The sequence below is a fragment of the Monodelphis domestica genome, chromosome 8 (assembly GCF_027887165.1).
Source record: "Monodelphis domestica isolate mMonDom1 chromosome 8, mMonDom1.pri, whole genome shotgun sequence".
Taxonomy (NCBI): domain Eukaryota; kingdom Metazoa; phylum Chordata; class Mammalia; order Didelphimorphia; family Didelphidae; genus Monodelphis; species Monodelphis domestica.
The window spans coordinates 68,633,376-68,658,182 of NC_077234.1; the positions used below are offsets into that span (position 1 = coordinate 68,633,376).

General features: G+C 36.1%; 1 long non-coding RNA gene across 2 annotated transcripts in view; it reads right to left on the reverse strand.

The window, feature by feature from the left end:
* The window catches only part of LOC103104383 (uncharacterized), a 63,027-nt gene that overhangs the window by 37,000 nt on the left and 1,220 nt on the right, over positions 1–24,807 (reverse strand). The window lies entirely within an intron of this gene.

Genomic DNA, 24,807 nt, shown 5'->3' on the forward strand with positions numbered 1-24,807 from the left:
TGTCTACTAATAATATTAAGTCATATTCATAGATCACTTTAAGGTAAACAAATGCCTCCTTTAAAATAACCTTGCAAGGTCATGAGCCTAATATTAGTTCCCTCCTTTACCCAAGATCTACTGTTTCACCCACAACATATCTTTCTCCTTGATTGGACACTTTAACTTTCCATGAAGATAGCAAATGTCTGTAACTTAGAGAGTATGAGGGAAAGGAGTAGGGAGATGTTCTTGTACACAGATACTGGCACACAGGATTGATAATTATGGGAGGAGGAGAGATGCCAAAGGGGAAGAGCATTAGTGTGAGACTTTCCTTTCTTCTAGTTCCATGGGGCTACAAAACGTAATAAGACATGCACTTTGAAACAAAGGTTAAAGCAACTGAGGGGTCAAACATATGGGTTTTATATAAAGGGATGAAATAACACTACTACTCATGGGAGGAAGACAATTACCAATGGGGAAGAGGCAGATGAGGACAAGCCAGAAGGTGGCTTGTCCAAGGTCACAACTGGTGAACACAAATTGGCAATGGAAGGGACCTTGAGATCCTTTTGTCAATCGGAGAGTTTAGAGAGCACAGATTTGCCCAAATTCCATAGTACTATGGGGATTTGAATACAGATACTCACATTCCTTATCCAGTTCACATTAAACTATACCATATCCCCTCTAGCAATACCAACACTCAAACACAAACTTTCTGTCAAGACTCAGATTGTTTTTTTATTATCCCACTACCCATTCTAATGCATTAGTGTTTCAATATATCAACTAAGCATTTCCCACCAACTCTGGAACAACACTTATCAATGGTCTCTGGAACTGATTGATGGTAGCAACGACTATGTCCTGACCATGGTTTTTGTGTATTCGTGGTGACTTCCATAGTCAAATCTGTACTGTGATCTTCCATTGTGTGGTCACAGGTGCTTCATGGACAGTGGATGAACAAGTCCTTCCCAGACCCATCCTATACCACCTTCTACCTCTAGTTTCATCTGACTGTGAAATTCTCATAGAAAAATCATAATATTTAATGATTCTTGAATTAAATAGAATATGTGTGGCTTGAAAAAGTATTGTGCTTTTCCCCAACATTTGATTTCAAATCAAATAACTTTGACCTCAGGAGAATCCAGTTAGTTATTTCTAGTGTGGCTTATATATAAATGATAGGATCAGACACAGTCCATGCCCAAAGTAGAAAGAACACAGATTTGGGAATAAACCTGAGTTTCACTACTTATTAGCTGTGTAACTTTAGAATAGTCATTTATCTCTGAGCTTCAGATTCCTCATTTGAAAAATGGAGATTATAATATCTCCTCTATTCATCTCATAGTATAATTACAATTCTAAGTTGCAAAGGAAAAAAGATATGTAAAATGTCTCAGAATTCTAAAAGGGGATACAAGTGTCCCATTGAAAAAAACTTATTGAACCAAAGATTATCATGAAGATTCTGTACTGTCTAGTCAATGGAGAGATGGGGAGGGCAGATGATGTCCTGTTTGTAGAAACTATATTCACACATATCTGCTAGATCATCAGTGTATAGAGTGGATTGCCAGAAAGAGAAGAATTTGAGAGACAGTATGATTTAAAAGAAAGAATGATGAATTTGGAATAAGAAGATCTAGGTTCAAATGCCAACTCTCCTTCTTGTATGGCCTTGTGCAATCTATTTGACATCACTAAGCCTTTGTTTCCTCATTTGTAAAATGATGGCACTGGACTATAGGCTCTAAATCTATTATCACATAAAATGGCACATGGAGTTCACTCTTTGCAGGTTTTGACAATATCATAAAATTGTAGAAATGGAATGTTCTCCCTTGAGTTACAGGGATGGTTTCCTCCTTTCAGTTTGTGCTTTGTAGTCCAGACCTAAGCATGAATGGAGATAAGGTCTTCAACTTGCCAGAAGAATGTTACCACTACTAAGCCTCTGCAGAAGAGAAAAAGACAGTGCTTCTGTGCCAGCCATGGGCGGGCAAATATGGCAGCTGCATTGTCCTGTCGCAGCCACGCTGTCACGGTGAATGGCTGCAAAGATCAGGGTGCAGCTGGAGCTGTCACAGGTCCACTGTTGCATTTAACAGTTGTCTAGATCAAGTTGCAGCTGGGAATTGGGGGAAAGAATAGAGCATAAATAAATAAATAATGAACCTCTGTGTCTGTAGCTTTCATGGTCCTAGGGGGACTTAAACGAGACAGGTGGTTTCAACGGCAGCTGAATGCCAAATAATCTCTTCACTTGGCCTGCAATTTTGCTCCACCTTTGGGTCAGCTCCAGCAGAGTGCACTGGAGGTTAGTAAAATGCATGACCTTCCATAACTTTGCTGAAATTTATTTTCTGTCTGGAAAAAAAAAAGTAGTTGGGAAGCCAGCAGGTTGATATAGTGGGAAACAAACAAAATTGGAAACCAAAAGACATAGTTAGATGACTGTTGATTGTGTGTCCTGCAACCTTTGTTAACTAGGCTAAGTTCTTTTTTTTAAGTTACAAAATGAGGAACTCCATCCACCAACATAGATCAGCACCTTCTTAACAACTGAGTCTTAAAGAGATAGATGTCCCAAACACAAAGGGCTAAATGACCTGCCCACGGTTACACAGAAAGGATGTGTCAGACAGAGGGAGAACTTAAACCAAGGTTGACTGACCCTGAAGTCAACGCTCAGTTTATCATACCATGTTTCCTTGCCATACTTTAGCGACAACTAGGGCAGTGGTAGACATTGTATCCATATCAGCTTCTATATATAATTTCTTTTTCTATTCCCTATTTCGATTTCCTATATAATCTATCAATATTATCAACATAATTACATTATCTGTCATTTATTTCTATGATCATATATAACTCTATATAGTATCTGTCTATCTGTCTGTCTGCCTTCTTATTTTTTCCCTAAATCTATATCATCTACATCTTTAACTATGATATAAATGAGCTATTATGGATTTACATATGTGTATGTATACATACATATATCAACAATATATAATCTATATCTGTATCTATATATTTAAAGGTACATACATATATTGTGTATATTACATATACAAATATATACATGTATATGTATATGTTGTTCAATCATTCAGTCATGTCTGAGTCTTAGTGACATCACTGACCATAGCACACCAATACTATTTAAAGAATTTTGTTGGCAAAGATGCTAGAGTGATTTGCCATTTCTTTCTCTAAAAGGATTAAGGCAAATAGAGGGTGATTTACCCAGTCACATAGCTAGTAAGTGTCTGAGACTGGATCTGAACTTAGGTCTTACTGACTCCAGGTCCAGCATCCTCTCTCTCTCTCTCTCTCTCTCTCTCTCTCTCTCTCTCTCTCTCTCTCTCTCTCTCTCTCTCTCTCTCTCTCTCTCTCTCTGTCTCTCTCTCTGTCTCTGTCTCCCTCCCTCTCTCTCTCTCTCTCTCTCTCTCTCTCTCTCTCTCTCTCTCTCTCTCTCTCTCTCTCTCTGTCTCTCTCTCTCTCTGTCTCTCTCTCTCGTCTCTGTCTCTCTCTCTCTCTGTCTCTGTCTCTCTCTCTCTGTCTGTCTCTCTCTCTCTCTCTCTCTCTCTCTCTCTCTCCCCCCACTCTAGTCTCATCTAGTCTAGCCTATTATTCTATTCTATCTAGTAAGCTACCTAGCTGTCTCTTTCCTAAATATATACTTTTATTTATATCTGTAACTATATCCATTTCCATGACTCTAACAATCTTTATCTCTATTATTTATACTTGTTATCTCTATTTTCTACATCTATATTATCTGTATCCCTATATATCTATATTTATAGAAACCTATACCATATCTGAACCAGTATTTATATGTATGCCTATACCTAGATCTATATTTATATCTATCTCCTATATCTCTATTTCTATCCATATCTATTTATATTTGTATATGTCCACATTACACACATACAGACACACACATATGCTTTATCTGCATCAATATATTTATCTATCTATCATTTGTAGCTATAGGAAAAGGCAAGTATCTATAGCTCAAAAGGAATATATCTTAGCAGTCAGAAAGATATACTGTGAATCAGGAAGTCCTAGGTTCAAGTCAACTTCTGACACAGAGTAGTTGAGTATTATAACTCAAGAAAATCTTCTACTTCTTTTTGCACAAATAAAGTAAAATCTAAATGAATGAGAAATATTACACATAGATAGGACAAGCCAATATAGTAATGATAATTCTACCTAAATTAATTTACATATTTAATCTCATACCAAACTACCAAAAATAATTTCATGAAACTAGAAAAAAAAAGATATGAAATTCATCTAAAAGACCAAAAGGTCAAGAATATCAGGGGTCAATGGGGAAAAACATGTGAAGGAAGGTGAGCTGGAAGTACCAGATTTCAAACTGTATTACAGAGTAATAATAATCATGACAATCTGGTACTGGCTAAGAAATGGAATGGAGGATATGTGAGAAATAGATGAGCTAATATATATTAGTAAATGATTAAAGTAACCTAGTATTTGATAAACCCAAAGATCCAAAATATTTTTGTGGAAGAGGGAGACAAGAACTCATTATTTGTCAAAAAATGCTGCTAAATCTGGAAAACATTTTGACAGAAATTAGTTATAAATCAACATCTCACACAATATACCAACACAAGGTCAAAATGGGTATGCAATTTAGACATAAAGGGTCTTGAAGCAAATTAGAGAAATATACAAATTTTTATCTTTTGAATCTAAGGATAAGGGGGAAAGTGCATGAACAAAAAAGAGATAGATAGTATTATGGGATGTTAAATAGATAATTTTGATCACATTAAATTAAAAAACCTCTACACAACAAAACCAGTGCTGACAAGATTAGATAGAAAACAGGAAAATTGAACAAAAAATGTTTCTCTGATAAAAGGCTTGCTTCTCAAATGAATAGGAAACAGAGTCAAATTTGTGAGAATATGCATAATTCCCCAATTGAAAAATGGTCAAAGAATATGAACAAGCATTTTCAAAAGAAGAAAAAAACGAAAAAGAAATACAAATTAAAACAGCTCTTGGATACCACCTCATACGTATCAGATTGGTGAAGAAAAAAGTAAAATAACATGTTATAGAGGATATGGAAAAAATTAGTACACTAAAGCATTGTTGGTAGAGTTGCAAATTGATGCAACCATTCCGTAGAATAATTTGGAACTATGCCCATAGGACTATAAAACTGTGTGTATCCTTTGATCCAACAAATACCCAGAATAGGTCTATATCCAAAAATGAAAAAAGAAAAAGAAAAAGGACCTATATATATAAAAATATTTTACCTACTTTTGTGTGTGTGAGTATGTGTGTATGTGTGGTGGCAAAGAACTGGAAATTGATGGGATGCACATCAATCTGGTATATGATTGTGAAAGAATATTATTATTGTATTGTATTGTATCGTATTATTATTGTATAAGCAATGACAAGCAGGATGGTATCAGAAAAAACCTGGGAAAATTTACATGAATTGAAACAAAGTAAAGTGTGGAGAACCAGGAGAACATTGTACACACTAATAGTAATATTAAAGAATGATCAGCTGTGATTGATAGCTATGATTCCTAGAAATACAATAATCTAACACAATTCTGAAGGTCTTGTGATGAAAAATGCTATCCACCTCCAAAGAAAGAACTGATGGAGTCTGAATGTAGATCAAGGAATATTTTTACTAATTCTTTGTTAAATTTTATTTTTTCATTAATGACAAGAAAAAATATTTGAGTCAAATGTTTTGCCTCCCTCCTTCCTCCTTTCCTCCCCCCTGAGATGGCAAGCGATCTGATGGAGATTTTACATGTATAATAGTATAAAACATCTTTTCATAGTACTCATTTTGTAAAAGAGAACTTGAACAAAGTAAAAATGAAGAAATAAAATGAAATATAATCTGCCTTAGTCTGAATTCAGACTCCATCAGTTCTTTATTAGGACGTGGTTAAAATCTTTCATCATGAGTCCTTGGGAATTCTCTTGGAATACTGCATTTCCAAGAATAAAGGCATATCCTTTTCTTTAAACTTTATTTTTCTTGTTTTATTATTTTTTTTGCTCTGTATTTTCTTTTATAATATGCCTAATGTGGAAATGTGTTTTGCCTGACTGCACATGTAATATTTTTACACATATTAGAAAATTTGAGAGAGAAATTCTTTCTATTTTTACTTGAGATAGTACTCTTTAAGGGGATAAATTGAAGACCGAGCATTCATTTGAATTGATATAGGAAGTTACCATTAGGTACTGAGAGGTCCCAAAAGCACTGAAATCATGGGGCCAGCCAAAATGTATTAAGATGCTTGCATGTATGTACATATACCTATGCATATATATTTAATAGAGAAATATGAGTTTTGTAGTCATATACATATGTGTACATGCTTGCATTTATTTGCCTTCATATTTAAATATATAATGAGAGAGATGTGTAGGAGAGTTTCATGAAGCTGAAATTTTATTGTTATTAATTATAAACATATTATTAGTGTAGGTAATTCCCAACATGGAGCATCCTTTTACTGATGAAGATCTTCAACCTTGTGGTGTATATATTCTATATATTCCCTTACACTCTAAGGGAATCACCTGCATCATTGAGGCTTGAGGGACTTGTCCATGGTTCCATAGCTAGTCTAAGTCAGACGCAAAACTTGGTTCCAGGTCTAAGAAAGCAGTAAACAGTGCCTACTAAATTGAGTTGTCTCTAAATAGAGACTGGATATTTGTGTATACATCTGTAGGAGAAAGAGAGATTATTCATATAGCCCATAACCAAAGAAACCATTTCTTTTGTGTGCAAATAGAACTCTCTTTACTGCTTACAAAAATGAAATACAATTGTGCAGAATTCATGTTCTGTACTCTCATCAAAAGTTTTATATTCTCCTTTTGTGGATACGCCTAAGGCATTTTATATCATTTTCACCATGATGCAGTGGATAGAGCTTTGGGTCTGGAGTCAAGAAGACAAATACACCCTCAAAAACTATCCTTGAGCAAATCCTTTTCTTCTGCTTGCCTCAATTTCCTCAAATACAAAATGGAGATAATAATCCCTCTGCCTTGGAGGGTTTTTATTAGGTGTAAATGAGCTATTTTTAAAAGTGCTTGGCACAAAGCCTTATGCATAGAAGGTGCCATATAATGCATATTCCCTTCCCTTTGCTCTTCCTGCTGTGGATCCAATGCTATAGTCCTACTCTATTACCTCCATGTTATGTGTAAGTGAAATTCCTTATACCAGGCTGATTAAGCTTCAAAACAGTCCTTAGATGATTTGTTTTCAATTCTCAATTAATAAGATCTGGGCCTGAAACATAATAAGTACTTAATAAGTATTTCTTTTTCAGCCCATAGCTTGCTTGCTTCCTCTGTCCCTTCTTTTTCACATCCTTTCCTCCTTTCCTTCTTTCTTTCCTTTTTCCCCTCCTTATTTATCAATGACAGTGTGAGGTAAGTATTCTTATTATCTCCATTTCACAGATAGGGAAACAGAGACAAGCAGTAATTAAGTGTCTTGTCATACAGTCAGTAAATGTCTAAGGAGGAGTTGAGGTCAGGTCTTCATGCCTCCAAGCCCAAGGTTCTATTCAGTGGGCCACCTAGCTGTGTATTCTCATTTGCTGGTTAATGGAACAACAAAGATATTTAAGCCAGTGAACTTTCTACTACACACTACAGGAATAGTTCCTTATCAAAGATATTCTCACTGCCTGGAACACAGATGGTCCTTAATAAATGCTTGTTCCCTCCCCGCCCCTTACATCACATGGTAGGTGTTAGATAAATATTTGTAGAGTCCTTAATTGACTCAAGAGAGCCAGAATGGTCTGTACACTTGTTTTCCCAACATGATAAGTCAATATGATACTCTCTTGAGACTTACCTCTGTCACCCCTAAAAGACTTTGGACGAAATTCTGCCAACAGAGGACAAGTATCAACAAATAAGAAGTAGCTGGTAGAAAGTACATTGTGTTGGACGTCGTCACTCTGCTACCCATGAGTCATAAAACATTGGGCAAGCCAACACATGCTTTCTTTTTTGATTTTATCATCTGCAAAATGAGAGAAAGTGGCCCAAGAGATCTTTAAAGTCCCTTTTTCACCCTAAAATTCTATTAAAAATTAATTCATTAAAGTCATGATTGTGTTCCTATTCCCAACTAAAAGAGTCATTTATTTAAACTTCCAGAAATTTTGATGTGTTGCATGTCAGCATTGGCTGCTTGTCAAATGAGATATGATGTTTCTATGATATGCCCTACATTTCCTGTCATCGTCTCTCCCAGCATGATTTTCTTCCTAAATAACAGTTCTTGGGAAGTTGCAGTGTGGTCTAAAGGAAAGAGGGTCAGAAAACAGGAACTCTACGCCAAAAGACCAAAACAACTTATTTTTTTTTCCTTTGAATCAGTTTGTTCAGGTCCTCATAATTCCTACCTTGTCTATTATGCATAATACAGCCTCTGACCCTCACCTGACACCCAGCTCTCACTTGTGACTCCCTGTAGCTGCTAGCATGCGGCAGCGGCCACACCCCGGGCAACAGCTTCGACAGGCCGGCTAAACCTTGTGAGGGTAGCCATCGGGTCGTCGACCCCTGGTGAACCAGGGCTTTGCTCACCCAGCATGTGAAGACTGCTTCGGCGAAACAGACAGAAGAAACCAACAAGAAGGTTCAATGGCTGAGATGGCGACGCAGCAAAGCACTGTGGAGTGCTCAGGGCATGATGGAGCACAAAAGACAACACGGCCATCCAATGCAGCTGAGGAAGTCTCCAGGTGTAACGACTTTTCCTGCCACTGGACCCAGGCTTCCAACGCCGAGAGAGTGGGACTGTCTCTGTGCATCAGCTTTTCCACTTAAATCTCCTTCACGCACAAGTATCTTTGCGCATATGCACAAAGACAATTGTCATTCTCAGCTTCCAAGAGACTACTACCATTTGATGAAAAAAAAAAACCAGACAACAAATATAGAAATACATTGCTGTAGAAATGTTCATGGCTCTTATTAATGCCATGAGTCTCTCACAGAAAAGCTTTGGGAAGTATTGGATAGAAAATGACCTCAGAATGAAGAAAATATGGATTCAAATCCTACCTATGACATTTGTTGGTTACATGACCCAGGAATCAAAAGATTGGAGATTTAGGAAAGGACATCAAAGATTATTATTTCAACCATTTGATAGTTGAAGAAACTGAGGCACAGAAGGTGAAGCAAGTCAGTCAGGGAGACTCCCAGTGCTTCAAACAACTTTCTGAATTGTAGAAAAGGTGGCAATCTGCATTGGTGAAAGAAATTCTCTTATCAAGGAGTTCCCTATACCAATAAAATCAAAAGTCTAGTCTCTGAGTTTTATCCTTTTCCATAGGATTAAAAAGTAAATGCTAACTAATACTTCTAATGGACAGTTTCTTTTTTCTAGAGTAGTCTGTTTTCAGGCATTATTCCTAGGTTAAATGTTTTGTTTAAAGATGAAAGATTGGTCATTTAATCAACGTATTCATTCACCGTCTACAAGGTCTTATGGGAAAAAGAACCTTCCCTGAAAGAAGCTGAGAATTTAGGTGGAAAGAATACTAAGGAATTGGTATTAAAATTTTTATGAGAGTAGAGTAATACAGGATGTAGAACTTGGGACCTGGACTCAGGAAGACTTTAATTTATAACTAGTTTCAGGTCCTTACTAATTGCATGCCTATGGACAAACTGTTCGATCTTCTGTAAATAGGGTGTCATAACAGCACCTGCCTACAGGGTTGTTGAGAGGGTCAAATAAGACAATATATGCAAAGCACTTTGCAAACCTTAAAACATATAAATTTCTAGTTCTTTGCAACTTTGTCCAACTCTTCATGCCCTCATTTAGGGTTTTCTTGGCAAAGACCCTGAAGTGCTTGGCCATTCTCTTCTCCAGCTCATTTTACAGATGAGAAAACAGAGGCTAACAAGGTTAATTGACTTGGCCAGGGTCCCGCAGCTAGTGAATGTCTGAGGCCAGATTTGAATTCAGGAGCCTAAATCTTCCTGACTTTAGGCCCAGAATTCTATCCACTGCACCACCTGTCTTCCCTCTATAACTATTAGTTATTGTTATTATTAATTACCTTAACTTGATAATTATTGTTGGCTTTAATTATCATTAATAACAAAGTTCTGAATGCAAAAGACATTTAAAAAATGAATGTCCTATGGAGTAATAAGAAAAAAAATTGTCACAATCAAGGTTGGGTCTGAGCAGACAAATAAAACAAGGTATGGTATCTCAGTCAGGTAGAACGTATTGGCCAGCCTCAGAAAAGGCAGAGTGGTGGAACTGATCATCTTGGGGCATATACCAGTGGAGAGAAAGAGCAAGTGTTTCTCCAGCCTCCAGCACTAGGAAAGTTCTGGGGAGTATTAGAAAATAAGACAGAAGAGTTGGGCTAGGGCCAGAGCACAAAGGGACTTGAATGCCAAGCAAAGGAGATAGGTAACAGCTTGTGGGTTCTCAAGCACCGGATTGATATGATGCAAATAGCATTTTAGAATGATTAGCCCACTGGTTTCAGGAAAGAAGGATTGGAAGGGATTATCCTTGTTCTACTTGGCCTCAAAGGGCCAAGGATTAATGGATGGAAGATGCAAAGGGAAAGATTTTAATTCTGTGTAAGGAAAACCTTTCTAGCAATTAGAGCTGTCCCCAAACAGAATGGCCAATGTCAGAAAGCAGTGAGCTTCCCATCACCTTTAAGCAAAGGATAGTTTGTCACTTATGATAGAAATTGTACAGAGGATTTTTGTCCAGACATTGGTTGAACCAGATGCTTCTGGGGAATCTCAGATTACAAAGACCAGGATAAAGGCTCATGCATTCATGCTAGTATTCATCAATTTTCTTTTGTGTTATAGATCCTTTTGACAATCTGATGAAGCCTACTGACTCCTTTCTTAAAAATATACTTGTTCCTCCATGAATTTTTCTCTAGGGTAAATGATATGCATCTTCTCTCACAACATGATGAATGTGGAAATATGCATTTTATGATAATACATATATAATATTGCCTGCATCTTGGGGAGTGGGTAGAGATGAGAAGGGGGAGGAAGATAATATTGATCTCAAAATGGCTGAAAATAATTATTTAAAATTCTTTGAATGTGTAAAAACATTTAAAATGAAAATGTATAAAGAATATTTGTTTCCCACATCCAAAATGGAACAAAATGTTAAATTCCATTTGGAGTTTAGTGAAAATGAATATACAATTTTACCCAATCTAAATTCCCAAGTCCCTGAAGTTTATCCATGGACTTAAACACTCAGGGAACCATGGACAAAAAATTAAGAACCTCTGTCCTATTAAGAACAGATGAAATGATAAGAACTTGAACTAGGATGATGGCCATAGTTAAAGAGAGGAAATAAACAAAATGAAAGATATCTTAAGGGGGAAAGTGGTAGGACTCCCAGGAGAGTTCAGATACAGGCAATAACCACTTCTGGAAATGGAATTAGGAATACTTGTCCTGTCTCAGACCCTTGCTACCTTTGGGACCTCAGGAAATCACAACTCCTCTTAGCCTCAGTTTCTCTGTCCTGTAAACTAAGAATACTACCTACTTCACAGGGTTGTTGTAAGGTTTAATTGACACCTTTAAAGTCCTTTGAAATACATCTCCAGAGAAAAATGGAGGAGTTGGATGGCTATGGATCAAAGCATACTATTTTTCACATCAGTGTATTTACCATTTTATTTGGGGATTTTGGTTTTGTATAAGAGTGCTCTTAACAACAATGACCAATATGGAAGCATGTTTTGCATGATAATACATGTATGGCCTAGATGAAACTGCTTTACCACCTCAGAATTGGGGGAGGGAAAGGAGAGAAGGAGAGAGTATCTTATAAATCTAAAAAAAATGGTGAAAATTATTATATGTAATTGGGAAAATGCATTATCTTTGAATAAAAAAAACAGATAAATAAATAAAAGAGTCCTTTGAAATCTTAAAACATCATCATCCTTATCATGGAGCTATAATTTTGTCAATTTGGATTCTCCTTCCACCAAGGCAGCTTGTGCTCCCTCTATATTTTATGTAACTTGCATTTAACTTATTCATAAGTATGTGTTTGCTTGTGACTTCTCCCAATGGAGAATGACCTCTTTTAAAGCAGGCACTGCCTTTTTGCCTCCTTCTTATGGCCCAAGCAATTAGGATGGTGTCTACCCCATAGTAGGTACTTTATATGCTTTATAAGTAATTATTGACTGACTGGTCTTTGAAAGTTGCTGTGCCTAAAAAAAAATAATCATCATCCTTTTACCAATCTGGCAAGTTCCTCTAATTTTCACTGAGTCCATCCACATTAAGCACCTTAAGTCCATCATCAGACCCACACTCAAAAGATGTTTCCATCTTGAAAGGACCTGCCAGAGCTTGAACTCTGCTGACCCAGTCTTTGAGAGCCCAGGGTTACCTCTATCATGTGATATCCAAGCAGAATTTCAGTGAAGGATGAGTAAAAACAGAGAGCAAACATGTAGTTATGTCTCAAAGGTGCGCCAGTTTGGATGCAGCAGTGAAACTTCTAGCCTGAGTTTCTCCAGGATTGCCTTAGCAGGAGACAGCTAGAATGCTGAAAGCTTTGATATAACTTTATGTGCCTTTTCTTTTTGACATGCTACATAATCAAGAGACTTAAACTCTGACTAGATGAGCACATAATAATAGGACTGGGGGTGGGAGAGAAATACTGGAAGGAGAAAAGTAAAGAGATATGGAAAAACTAGCAGTTGTGCCCCCCCACACACATGCTATCTTGTCAAGTGCTTTGAAGATTTGAATATTTTCTCATTCTCTCTTGCCAAGGTCAGACAATGGACACTGATGCTTCTTCAGTGTCTGGAGGTCTCGTCATTTCTACTGATGCCTCTCTTGCCAACTCTTTGCAGCTTGTTTGGGTCAAGTGGATATTTAAACAGTTATGGCTCCCTGATTATGAGCCTTGCTCACTGTTCCTACAATGATGGGCAAGTTACTCTCAAAATATTTTCAGTTTCTCTAATCAGAGCTTCTTGATTTATTATTTTTGTTTTTATTTTTTGTTTCTTGGACATCTGGTGGAATCTATGTATCTGGAGTCAAGTCAATAAGCACGTATTAAGCCCCTTCTCTGTTCTAGATACTGTAATAAGTTCTGGGTATACAAAGAAAGTCAAAAAACAATTCCTGGTACCAATGAGCTCAGACTATAATGGGAGAAGGGGGATAACACACAATCAACTATACAGACAATATAGACAGGATAGACAGGATAAACTGGAAATAGTCTTCTAGGGAAGGCACTAGCATTAAGGTAGACTGGGAAGGACTCTCTGTATAAGATGAGATTTTACCTGCAGGAAGCTAAGGAAGCCAGGAGGGAGAAAATTGCACAAATGGAGGACACTAAGAGAAAATTCTTGGAGCCAGGAAAAGGAGTGCCATGTTCAAGCCAAAACCTCAAGCTGGCTAGTATCACTGGATTGGAGAGCATATAGAAAGGTGTAAGATGTAAGAAGACTGAAAAGGCAGGAAAGGGCCAGGTTATGGATGTTAAACAGAGGTATTGGGGAATGGAAGGGATGTAACATGGTCAGACTCTAGGATAATCACAGCCTAGTGGAAGTATGAACTAGAACTTGAGTTGGAATGATTAAATTTAATACAGAGGATTAAAATTGTATTAAATATAGTTATCAAAATATTATAAACTACAGATTACCTGATGCCAAGTTAAGAATTATCTGCTCTAGATTAATTTAGGGCCATGCTGCATGAACTAAGGGGAATGAGATTTAAAATATTCTGTCCCTCCTGTTGGGGAGAAGATAAGGTAGTTTGCTTATTCCATAGTGCTTGGTCCACATGCATTTCCTGGATCTCATAATGTTTGCTATATGAAGTAAATTTTGTTTCTCTAATCCTGATATGAAGTCATAGTGATTTGTTAACAACAGTTGATCTCAAAAAGGGATAAGAAGCTGCCAGTGGGTAGAAGCAAAATATATATGTATAATTTGTATATATATATATGACAATGATAATATCTGAGCTTAGGAGCAATAGAGGAATGTAGTGCCCTCCCTCATCTTTTTTACATATATAAGGAAGGCAACTGATATTTATGAATCAAGTTGCAGATAAAACATTTAATTCCAAGAGCTCTTCAACCCAAAGACCTTAGGTCAAATTTCTGGAAACTGATCCAGAAAGACCTGTAATCACTTTAACAGAACACAAGAATTTTTTTCATTCTCCAGTCATGCTCAAGTGTCCCAAGTGGGGCAGGACAGTTTAAAATCTCCTCAACCTATCACTGAAGGCCTCTATAATTTACCTCCAACCCACCTTTCCAGTCTCATATCACATTACTCCCCTTGATATAACCAAGTGTATCCCTCACTCTGCATTGTACTATTTACTGTTCTGTTAATCTGACCTTCAATTTCCTATATCTGTACAAAACTATGGGCTATTTCCTGTTCCTAAACTACATTTCCTCATCTCTGCTTCTCAAAATCTTTTCTTTTTCCTTCAAAATTGATTTCAGGTGTCACTCTTCATAGAAATAAAATGAAACTTTCCTTGTAAATACTCTTTATCTCCTCAAATTATTTTGACTACCTGTATGATTATATGATGAATTGAATTACCTATTGGAATGTAAGCTGCTTGATGACAACAGGACTATTTTTGTCTTCATGTCTTAATAATCTATTCCATGATGCCTAAAACATAGTAGGCAATTAATAAATATTCATTGAATACACAAAGTAGCAAGTTACCTCCATTTTGTAGTTTGTGGGACCTGATCTGGTATAACTGACTCTTCCTTCTTCCATATGGTACTAAATTTTTCATCTGCTAGGGATAAATCTTTAAATACAGATGTACCCTAGGAGATATAATATGCCACAAATATTAAAAACTGATATCAGATTAATTAACATAGTTTATGAGAGTAGGTTTTGATAAGAGGGAATAGAATGTAAACTCCTTAAAGATATGGACTTTTTGATTCTTACTTTTGTATTCCTAATGACTAGCATAGTGACTTGCATGTAGAAAGCACAAAATGAATGTTAGTTTAATTGAATTGAGTTCAACTTGACAAGCATAGACTAGAGAGAGTTCTCCATAGAAATTGGAATGTAAGAGGACCATGACAAATTGCTTCATGATTTTTCCTAGGTCTGATCCTTATTAGAGATTACATAGATTAGTAGTATCAAACTCAAAGAGCCACTAAATCATATATATAGATCTCTGAGGGTTGTAGATTAGAAAAATCCACATATTAATACATTAAAATCAGATAGGAGCTATGTTTTAATCTGGTTCAAGCCATACTCAAAATCGTTGTGGACTAAATGTAACCCACAGGCAATATATCTGACACCTCTAATATTGATGATAAAGGATAATTATACATCTACTTGATAGTTCAAGATTTCAAGACTTTATTAGTGTGTATCCTCTCTCTCTACCAGTGCAATATCTCTGTGGCTAACTAAAGTGTCTTCATATACTGTGAATAGGGAAAAAATCTCTCCATTGGGTGTCCTGTATTCTGGGAAAGAGACTCTCCAAGCTAAATTAGGCTGGTTGGCTTTTAGGGAATAGACATGTTTTATTTTGAGGTTCATGCATTGCCATATTTGTCAAGATTCCATGATCATTTTAGCCCTTATTCAAGGATTAGTAGAGATAGCTTAATAATTATAATGCCTTATATTTGGATAAGGTCTTTGCATTTTTGTGCCTTAACAAACCAGTGGCTTAAATTATTTTTCCAGGATTTGACAGTCCTTTTTTTTACATTCCTGAAATATGAGAAGCTGCATTCATAGAAATGCAAACATTCTATTTATTTCCCGGTATGCTATAGGACAGTTAAGTCATCTTTTTCAACCTAAGAGGAAAAGGAATATGCAGAGAAAACCAACTAGAACAAAAAATTCAAATCTTTGAGTATAGCCCAAAGATTTCTACCAATCACCTAGATTAGCTTTATCTATCTATTTATGTTAATTGATACAAAGATAACTGGGATCTGATTTTTCTAATATTGGTACAATGATAAGGTTCCTTTGCTTTCATTTAAACCACACAGCTTCTAACTTTGGAAACCCATCTAGAATTTGTCTGTTATATCTATGCAGCGAGTTGCTTGGCTTGCCATTAGATATGGAGACCCAAGAAAGCCCTAAAATGAGGCAAAGTCTTTCAATACCATTCCAATGTGAATGGATTCATCTAACAATTTTTTTTTTGTTGCTACCATTAAAATCTGTATTTAAACCAGTTTAGTTTGAAATTTTATCTATGTTCCACCAAATTCTGGACTTGACTTTCATTTTACATTATAGTGTGCGTGTATGTATGTGCATATATTTGTAGTTGTGTATGTGTGTGTATAGAGACATAGTAAAAGGGAGAGAAAGCATTTATTCCACATTAGAACATATACTCCATGGGAGTAGTGGTTGTTTTTATACTTGTATATCAAGTGCCTAGCACATAGTGCTTAATAAATACTTGCTGATCAATTAATTGATTTATTGACTAATTCATCCAAGAGTACATATATGAACCCCACCAATCTTCACTTGCTCAGGAAATCTGCTTATGAAAAGATTATTTGCATATATACATATAATATAGGGAACATTTAATTCATTAAAATTATCTGACTTTTCAGCAGTATCTAGCAAATATAGTCAGAGTTCCTGGTTCAAAAAATAATTTTCTTTTGCAACCATATCAAAAATGTGATCTTGGCAGAAAGGGTTCATAGCAGTTTGGATGTACTTGTCTCTCTGGAAATGTTCGGTGTTTAGGAAAGTAGGCTTCTGTGGCTGAATTTTGGCACTTCTCTTTAGAAAGAAGAAAGGAAATGTGTTGTTTATTTGGGGCAAGAATTTGGGCCCCCTGTGAACTGCTTTCTAATATTAGTTCTTGGTTAAGAAATCAGATACGGTTGGCAATGCCATATTCAGGTTGTTTACTTCTAGGTAAAGGTTTGTTTTTGGTGGGGGAAGAGAAGATTCTATAGTAGTACTTAATACTGCTCTGACAAATTTTTGAGGTACTAGAGGCTTCTTTTCTTTTTTTCCCCCCCAGGTGGACAGCATTGTCAAACACCATGGATCTGAGGACATGTTATATGTTCATTTATTCTTTATGTATACTTAAGAATTTAGGCATTTTCCAACATGATTTCCAGACTTGTGCCCTTTCTGCCAACAACACTATATTTACCAATACTTAAGTTCTCTAACCACATTTTTAACATGATAATATTAAGTGGGAATATGAAATGGATAAATGTTTCTGGGTAACAATGCTCAGAATCATTCTTCTTTCTCATCTTTAATGCATGCCTACGATTCATATTAAATTTGTATTTGATAATTTTTAATTTTTGTCTACTGTTGATGATATTCTGAAAGAATTAAAACATGTCCTGGTTAGTAAAAATTGTCTTCATTGGCAAATGTAATAAAGTCCCTCAAAATAAAGGAAGGAACTGCTATATAATAAAGTATTTTTTTATTAAAAGAGCTACATGAAAAAAACATATTACTTACCCCCCAAAAGCCCCTACTTGCCATCTGAAAAAGTAATACAATCTACATAAGATGGCTATCAGGGCTTGAGCAATCTGAATATTAAAAGGACAATTTAGCCACAAGTTAGGAGATGCCTGAGTAGGTGGAAGGTGTTGAGTTTTGAACTAATTTAGCATTTCCCTATTTTCAGTCCATAAGGTGCTGAAATATGCTGTCAGGTAGTAACATGTTCCTTGATGGTAAGTTGATTTGGCAGGCAAGAAGCTCAAGAGTGATTTATGCTTTTGCTATTACATTTTCATTACAAAACATAGATGTCTATCGAGGGTAGCTCCCTACTCTAAGGTGGTGGCAGCTGGATAGCCTGTGTGCTCTTTTGTGGCATTTCTCCTCTGTTGGTTGATGTCCACATGGGGAACTATTCTCACCACCAAACTTGTTCTACAAATTACCTATAAGCTGGATCTTCATAACCACCACAGCAGGCAAACTTAGTTTAAGAAAATGAAATTAAACCTGTTTTTCAGAACTGCCTTTAAATGTCACCAAGTTAGTTGTATTCATTATATTCTTTGCCTTAGAAAATAGTCAAATTTTTTTTTTTTCATTTTAAGTTGCAAGATAAGAGCTTTGGCCCAGGCAAAATCAGTATTGTCTTTTTTTTTTCTTATGTGTTTAACTCATAATTGAAACCCTTGACAGAAGATATATTATAAACTTCACTAAATGAAATTAGTTTAAATCAAACTGAATTGTAGAGGGGAAGTCTTTGATGAAATAATCATTTAAGAATCCCTACTTCAAATAAATAGTAGTTTTTAGTTGTGGGAACTGAGGCAAAAAGGGTAAGGTGGTAGCAGATTGGTTAACATGACAGCAAAGGAAGATAGTAAATGTTGGAAGGGATGTGGCAAAGTAGGGACATTAATGCATTGCTGGTGGAGTTGTGAATTGATCCGACCATTCTGGAGGGCAATTTGGAACTATGCCCAAAGGGTGCTAAAAGACTGTCTGCCCTTTGATCCAGCTATAGCACTGCTGGGTCTGTACCCCAAAGAGATAATAAGGGAAAAAACTTGTACAAGAATATTTATAGCTGCGCTTTTTGTTGTAGCAAAAAATTGGAAAATGAGGGGGAATGGCTGAACAAATAGTATCTATTGGAGACAGAAAACTATTGTGCTAAAAGGAATAATGAACTGGAGGAATTCCATGTGAACTAGAACAACCTCCAGGAAGTGATGCAGAGTGAGAGGAACAGAACCAGGAGAACATTGTACACAGAGACTGACACACTGTGGTACAATTAAATGTAATGGACTTCTCTACTAGCAGCAATGCAATGACCCAGGACAATCCAGAGGAACTTGGGAAAAAGAATGCTGTCTGTTCACATCCAGAGAAAGAACTGTGGGAGCAGAAACCCAGAAGAAAAACAACTGCTTGATCACATGGGTCGATGGGGATATGATTGGGGGTGTAGACTCTACACGAGCACCCTAGTACAAATATTAATAATATGGAAATAGGTCTTGATCAATGACATATGTAAAACCCAGTGGAATTGCACATTGGATATAGGAGGGGGATGGAAGGAGGGAAGGGAAAGAACATGAATCACATAACCATGGAAAAATTTTCTTAATCAATTAAATAACTTTTTTTTTTTTAAAGGGTAAGGTGGCATTTCCGGGATCAACCAGATAGTAAATGGTAAAGTTGGGATCTGAATCTCACTCTGCAAACTCTGAACAGAACATTTACTCTTTCCCCTGCAATATTATTTGCTTATTCATGGTACTACTGCTTTTGTTGTTTTTCAGTCATTTCAGTTGTGAACAATTCTTCATGTCCCCATTTGGGGTTTTCTCGACAAGGATACTAGAATTATTTGCCATTTCCTTCTCCAGCTCATTTTACAAATGAGGAAACAGGTAAATAGGATTAATTGACTTGCCCAGAGTCACACAGCTAATATGTGTCTGAGGCCAGATTAACTCAGAAAGAGGAGTCTTCCCCATTTCAGTCCAAGTACTCTGTTCGCTGTGCCACCTAACTGCCCTCTATTTCCTTTATTCAAGAGTAAATGAGATTAGAAATTGAATTGTTCCAAAAGCAGATTCATTCTATAACCTAATTAGAAAGTTTTGTTAAAAAAAATAGCAAACTGGCAGTAAAGCTGCATGAAGAATACCATGTCTCTGCCCCATTTTATCTGAAGCTTAGTTAAAAAAAAATTTCATTGTTTCTTCTTTTTTGTAAATGGTATTTATTTTAATTTCCTTTAATTTCACAGTTGCTATCAAATTCCTACAACCACATCTACAAATAGACATCAAAGTTATTCCCTAAGGAAATAGTCGAGAAAAAATTTCTCTATTTTGATAAAAGCATAAATTTGAATTTTTCTTCCAAGAATATAACAGTAGAGAGCCAAGCCTAGGAATAGGAGGTCCTGAGTTCAAATCTAGCCTCAGATACTTCCTAGCTGTGTGACCCGGACAAATCACTAAAGCCCTATTGCCTAACCCTTACCATTTTTCTGCCTCGGGACCAAAACATTGTGTTGATTCTAATATGGAAGATAAGTGTTTTTTTAAAAAGTAAGAATATAGTGATTTTTATTGTTACATATATAAACTATACTTATATATTATGTTACCTATATTATAATATATATATATATTGCTATATATTAAAAAATGAGAATATATCAGCTTAGTTGTTCATTGAATGAATTTTGTTTCCATTTTTCAGAAATATTAACTGAATTCCTAATAATGAGTTATAGAAGTCATGTTAGAGTTTATTGCAAACACCCTGGACTGATCATTTTTCAATCTAGAGTCTTCTTTGAATAGAATTTTACTTGAGATAACAGGACTCAGCAAAGTTCAACCTAATTACCACTGAAAAAACATATTTCTCCTTCCAGTTCTTTTTTTTTTTAATGGTGAATGGAAATACTTTCCTCATGCAAACCCAGACTAAAAGCACTTAGAGAAAAACAACTTAACTCCCCTTCCACCCCCATCTTGTGCCATGGACTTTGGATTATTGCTAATGAGGAGGTCTCACCTATGTTAAGCACTCTTCCAGGTATGTTATGAGTTTTAGAACACTGTTTATTGCACAGAGGTTAGTAATAATAACTAGTGCCTTAAGCATAAATAAGAAAATTAAGGGGTTGAATGAAATGGACTCAAGAGTCCCTTCTAGCTCTATGATTCTGAGACGTAAGTCTGAAATAACTAATATGTTTCTGAACATACAGAAGCTGTGCCAAATGACTTATTCACCTGGCAAGCATTTTATTTTTATCAGATTCAGGGATACATAATACCTCAAAAAAGTGTATCTATACTCAATTAATTCTTGACATGGATACTTCCATCAATCTATTATTTCCACTGGTGTGGCAACTTTCTTCACCAGGGCAAATTACAACTTCTTTCTATCTTCTCATCTTGTTTGGTTCTTGTTCTTTTATGTCCATAGAATCGCCATAGAGGATTGGCCTAATGAATTGCTACAGTGATAATCAAACTTGGTCCTAGTATTGGATTTATTCTTCTTTAAATACTTCAAAGATACCATTGTACCTCAAATTATTCATTTGTTTAATTCTCTTCTTGATATGTGACCACTCCATTTTCATTTCTGGTCACACATGTAAATAATGTATATTATTCCACTCCTCATTAACAAAAATAAGCATTCATAATATTTCTCACTGTTAAAAGTGACTGGGCTTATTTCTAGGCTTCTTTGATTTTCTTGTAATATTGATCCTTCCGATATTGCAATATTCGTCCTATATCATATATCATACCATGTATATATGTTTGTAGTCAAATAGCATTCTTGGGAGAATATTGGCATTAATAGCAAGCAAATGATATAACAGGGACAATGAGCCTCCTAGGGTCTCATAATGGAAGGAGACATCCATCCCGTTTGATGACATTTCTTGAAGCAGCCCAGCTTCAAAGTAATTTAAATAACCTAGTTATTATAGTCCTTAATTTAGCAAGTACAGTAGATTTGATATTCAACAAGCTCTCACATTTAATTCATCTTAAATAATTAAGCATTAAAAAGACATATTTTAAAAGATAAAAGCTATTCCCCTCCATCTTCTATCAACGTGTCAGAAACCCAAGAGAATGTCCTACAACTGGTAAACATCAAATGGCAACTGATGTTCCTAGAAGCAATAACATTCAGGAGCATTCTCTGTCAGCCTTTTCCCTTCTGGGTTATCTTTTATATTTAAATTCATTGGGTGGATAAAATCTTGTTGGAACTAAGTGAAGGCATAGGTGAAAGAGAGAGACTCTAGTTTCTGTGTCCCTAATAAAGGAGAGCATAAGCAAGCTTCTGTTCTCAGTGATCTTGAGTGTCTTCCACCCACCCTAATGAGAGCCAAGCTCCTAGCACACTAGTCCAGCAGAGGTAGGGGAGGGAGGGAAGAAGAGGGGACAAATAAGCATTTATATAGTATCTACTATATGCTAGCCATTGTGCTAAGCACTATACAAATACTGTCTTTGGGAAGGTCAAAAGAGAGAGTCATCTTCCATGAGTTGAGACTCAATGGAAGAAATTTATGTGAACTGGAAATGGGCTGCTCAGGTGCTCTGGAACCTAGGAGGCAAAGAAGACTGAAGTGGTCATCAGCATTGAGTTGAAAACAGAAGTACAATAGATTGGCATGAGAAGAGAATTTTCCCATAGACCCCTGAAAGACCTTTGTGTGAGAGGGGAGGTATACAAGGGAAAGTTTCAAAAGAATGTTGGAAATCTGGTTTGATGGTATGTTTTGAGCCATAAAACCATTTGGCTAAGGGAGGGAAGCCTTTTCAATATATGCCAATTCTAAGGGAGCTAGTCCCCTGCAGTAGATGATAACTACTATGTGTTGGAGATTAACAGTCCTACAGAAGCCAGCAAGAAAATTGTCCTGAAAGATGCAGAGTTCCCAAGGAGAGTAGGGCCAGGACTTAAACTATATAGAAGGTGGAGTTCCAATTGCCAGAGGTACCCTTGCAATTATTCCAGATTCATTACAGAACTGGGGAAGGTAGAGGGCAATGAACAATAGGAACCAAAAAACAAACAAACAAACAAACAAAAAAACTAGCAGGATAAAAAGTAATGAAGCCCTCCCTAAAAGGAAAAGTCATTCCAGGAAAGAAAACTCTAGTTTTCTCCATGTTGAGGACTCAGGAAAACTTGTAAGAAACAGAAATGGTATAAGCCTCTGCAGTGAGGGCTCCTCAATGGCAGAAAGGTGGGACCAAGGAGAAGAGGTTCAGATCTAAATCATGATGTCCCTCAAACTGTAAACAAGTGGGGATGCTGAGTGTTGGTTGGGGGTGGGGCATAGACTTAGGGACCATAATGTTTTTCAGCATCTGATGGGACCAGTAAGGTAATGTAGTGAGAAATTATCAAAAATGACCTCCAAATCTTTATATTATTAGGAAGCTTCTGAATCATATCACTGAAAACTGGTGACATAAAAAGGCTACTCACCACCACAGAGGGAACAGATAAAGTCTGAATGTCAATAGAAACATACCATTGTTTTATTTTATTTCTTCCATTAATTTTTTTCTAGTGAAAGCAAGATGTTTTCTTTCACAACATGATAAACAAAGAAACATATATTACACGATAAAATATATTACATATATCATATTACACATAATCTTGGGGAGAGGGGAGGGCTGGGAAGCAGAGAGAGAACATGAATTGCATGATATTAGAAAAAGTATATTAAAATATACATAGATTTACTTAAAGACATTCACATTTGCACATGTATAAATTAATCTAAGCATGTATACCTATAGGCATACACATTTATGCACAGATATATGCATATATGTTTACATACCTTGCATGACTATGTCGATACAGACTTGTGTTCTATACATATGTATATGCAGGTTTATATGTCATATGTATGTATATTTGCATTTGTATATATATGTTGTACATATGTATAATGGATTGTTTTGTTTTATTTTGTATTTAATTATTTATAAATACATGTATACATAGATATAATTTTGCCTAAAGATAATACATTCTTAAATATAGGTACTATGTAGATAATATTTAAGTATAGACTATGAAAGGTAATTCTTTATTCTCTTTGTCTATTTTGAGTTAACACTTAGCCCCTACTTAACACTGTTAGCCATCAAGTAAGAGAATTCACAAGTCACTTACTTGTAGAGCTCCACCCTTTTAACTAAACCTAATCAATCTGAAACTTGTGAATCCTTTGATAATAGTTGACTCCTTCAGAAGATGAGGAGTGGATTGCACAGACACTGCCCACCTGGGCAGTACTAGGCAATTTGGAAACTGCGATTGGCCCCTGTGAAAAGGGGAAGGGACAAGAAGTGATGATAAAAAGTCCTGAAAGGCTTCAACTTGAGGTCATCTTCAGCCTGAATCTGGGGCTTGGAGCATCTTGGACTGGGACTGTCGCTTAGAGCTATGACTTGAGACTTTGACCTGGGACTCTGGCTCTGGGTCTGCTTCTGGTAAGACTGCTCCTGGATCTTCTCCTTTGGAGCTTCGCTTGGTTAAGTGAGTAGCTGACCTTCCTTTCCTGGCTTCTAGAAATATTAGTTTTGGAGGGGCCTCCCTCTCTTGGAGGAAGCTGTGTGGGTGGAGCACTGGATTCTCCAGTCAAGGGTTAACAAGCCCTGCCAGGCTGATCTGAGCACTGGAGCAATATTTAGTGTGATAGGCTTGAAATATTCTCTACCCTCTTTTTATATTTCTCTACTTTCACTCTTTCAATCTCCTTGTAAATAAAGCTGCTAAAAGTCATTTTGACTGTGCTACAATATTTTAAATCAATGACCACTATATTAGAATTCTCACATATTTAGTCAAACCCTTAATTTAATTCCTTAAAAAACATAATATAAAGATATGTAAATATAAATATGTAATTGCACAGGTTATATGTCTACCTATATGTCTCTATCAATATATATATGTGAGTCTAGCTATATGGTATACATGTATATACAGAAATATATTGCGTGTTTTGTATATTCAATGTAGTAGATTTATTCTGATATAACTGGAAGCATGTTTATGTATAACTTAATAATGAAAGACTAACCTT